We start from the raw sequence: 2,984 nt of genomic DNA, 5'->3' as shown, positions 1-2,984 counted from the left end.
CTGCTTTAGCCCCTAGACATCACCCCTGTCCATGTGGGGTCGGTGGCCTCGTCATCCACCAACTCCTCTTCCAATTGCGCACTGGCCCCTTACTGCAAACCGCACATGACCACAGCTTGCCCTGATGGCAACTGTGTCTCATGATCCCCACTTAGGTCCAGACAAGTCGGTGGCGGGTCCAAAACCCCAAAATTGGAAGGAAATGGCGGATGCTGCAGTATTTCTAACACCTGTTCCTGGTGCTCAGGCCTGGTCTGTGTTGTACCCTGCACCCTGCTTAACGCAGCTGCCATATCCGAAGTTGTGCTGAGCGCATGCTAATGTTTCGTGTCCAGTGCAATGGATGGGATGGGATTTCACATAAGTCTGCCACCCATGGCCACTCATGGTTGAGCAACTGAGGGAGTTGACTTTGACGAACCCGAGGGTTTTGGAGTTGGAACTACATCAAAGGTCTGTGCTGCTCACACACTCTGCTCAACACATGATATGTTTAGTGCCAGCAGTGTGGAGACGTCGCACAACAGCCGTTGTTCCAGCAGGTACAGGCGTTGTAGGAGTGCATAGAGGCTAGCAGCGGCAACTATAGACTTTAAAAACTATTCGCACAAGCGCCACACTTTCACCAGTAGCTCAGGAACATTGGGGTACCTTTTTCAAAAGATTAGCAGCAATGAGTTAAAAACGTGGCCCAGGCATGGAATATGTTGCAGGCTGCCAAGCTACAGAGCCAATCCCAGGTTACGGCCATTATCACACATGACAACATGCCTGGGCCCAGGTGCAGTGGCAAAAACCACATTGCCGTCTCATCGAGGATGGCATGACTCACTTTGTAGGCAGTGTGCTGTCTGGCCCCCAAGCTGATGAGCTTCAGCACGGCCCGCTGACGTCTCCCCACACCAGTGTTGCAGCGTTTCCAGCTCGTAGCTGGGGTCAATTTAACAGCGGAGGAGGGTGGTGTTTCAGCCCTCCTCCCAGGAATGTTGTGTGGGGAGACAAGTCAGGCCACCACATTTTGCGACCTGGTCCACGCCTCAACTACATTCAACCACTGTGCCCAAATTGAAAGGTAGCGTCCCTGTCCGCATGCACTTGTCCATTCGTAACTGGTCACATGGAACTTTAGGGCTAAGCGCTGAATTTAGGGACCGCCTCATGTTTGGGGGAAAGTGCTGGTGTGGACGGCACAGTGCGGTGGCGCAGTAGACACTCTGCCCAAAAAGGGCAGAGTGTCCCCCAGCCGGGATTCCAACATCTCCTGGGCCAGATTTCTTGAGATGAGGCCGTTGAAGCCTTGGGCATGTGGGTGGGTTGCGCTGTACTTTAGCATGAAATGAAAGGCTTGGGAGATGGGGAGTTGCTGGGAAGAGGCGCATGATGGCGCGGGCAAAAGGAGAAATGGCAGGAAAAGGTGAGGATAAGGGTGAACTCCCCAAAGTGTCAGAGGCAGATGTGGAGGTGTCCTGGCTGCTGGTCTGGACTGCAGCGCCAGCCCTGTCAACAGTGGGAGAGGCAGTGGCCGCCAGGCCAAACGACGATTATCCTGCGCTTGCTCTCACCCACTGAGCCCAGGGCTTGCCTTCCAAATGATGGCACCCGCAAGAGGTGGTGAGATTCCTCTCCGCAGATCTCCAACCCATCTTGGACTTGCAAATTGCACTAAATTTGTCATGTAACTGACATGTATATGATGAGTCTATCCATTGTCTGTTCATTTTGGTGAAAGTCAGCCTGTCAGCTGACAGACAGCTGTGCTTGTCAGTGATGATGCCACCGGCTGCTTGTACCCCCAGTTTTTCCTGCTTAGCTTGCCTCCACATCCACACTGCTTTTGCCCCTAGACATCATCCCTATCCATGCCTCTGCCCCTAGCCATAACTCTGCCACCCCTGGAAACTCATGGTGCAGAAAGTGAGGGAGCTGACTCTGAGGAACCCTTGGGTTTTGTAGCTGGTACTCCATCAAAGGTCTCTGCTGCTCACACACCCTGCTGAACATACGGTATCTAGGGTTAGAGCGTGTGGTGACCTCGCACAACAGTAGGTGCTTCAGGCAGATGTAGGCCTTGCTGGAGTGTATTGCGGCTAGCTCCAGGTACTGTAGACTTGGGAAAGTGGGTGTCCAAGTGCCGCACTTTCACCCTTAGCTCAGCTAATTTGGGGTATGTTTTTAAAAATCATTGCACCACTACATTGAACACGTGGGCCAGGCATGGAACGTGTTGGAGGCTGGCAAGCTCCAGAGCCCTCCAACAAGACAAAAAAGCCTGGCCCCAGGGGCAGCGGGGATAAACAAATTGCCATCTCATCCAGGATGGCATCCCTCACCTCAGAGGCAGTGTGCTGTCCGTCTCCCAAGCTGATGAGCTTCAGCCCAGCCTGCTGACGTCTCCCCACACCAGTGTTGCAGCGTTTTCAGCTCGTAGCTGGGGTCAATCTAACAGCGGAGGAGGAGGAGGGTGGTGTTTCAGCCCTCCTCCCAGGAATGTTTTGTGGGGAGACAAGTCAGGAAAATTCTTGAAACAGGGAAGAGTTTTGCATCTTTGCCCTTGCTGCCTATGGACATCCCTTTGCCTCTAGCCACCATTTTCCCTGCTTTGCTTGCCTCCACATCCACACTGTTTTTGCCCCTAGACATCACCCCAGTCCATGCCTTAGCTTGTACCCCCAGTTTTTCCTGCTTAGCTTGCCTCCACATCCACACTGCTTTTGCCCCTAGACATCACCCCAGTCCATGCCTTAGCTTGTACCCCCAGTTTTTCCTGCTTAGCTTGCCTCCACATCCACACTGTTTTTGCCCCTAGACATCACCCTAGTCCATGCCTTAGCTTGTACCCCCAGTTTTTCCTGCTTAGCTTGCCTCCACATCCACACTGCTTTTGCCCCTAGACATCATCCTAGTCCATGCCTTAGCTTGTACCACCAGTTTTTCCTGCTTAGCTTGCCTCCACATCCACACTGCTTTTGCCCCTAGACATCACC

This window comes from Leptodactylus fuscus, chromosome 5 (assembly GCF_031893055.1).
Source record: "Leptodactylus fuscus isolate aLepFus1 chromosome 5, aLepFus1.hap2, whole genome shotgun sequence".
Taxonomy (NCBI): domain Eukaryota; kingdom Metazoa; phylum Chordata; class Amphibia; order Anura; family Leptodactylidae; genus Leptodactylus; species Leptodactylus fuscus.
The sequence above is the reverse complement of the archived record's forward strand: the minus strand, read 5'-3'. Positions refer to the sequence as shown.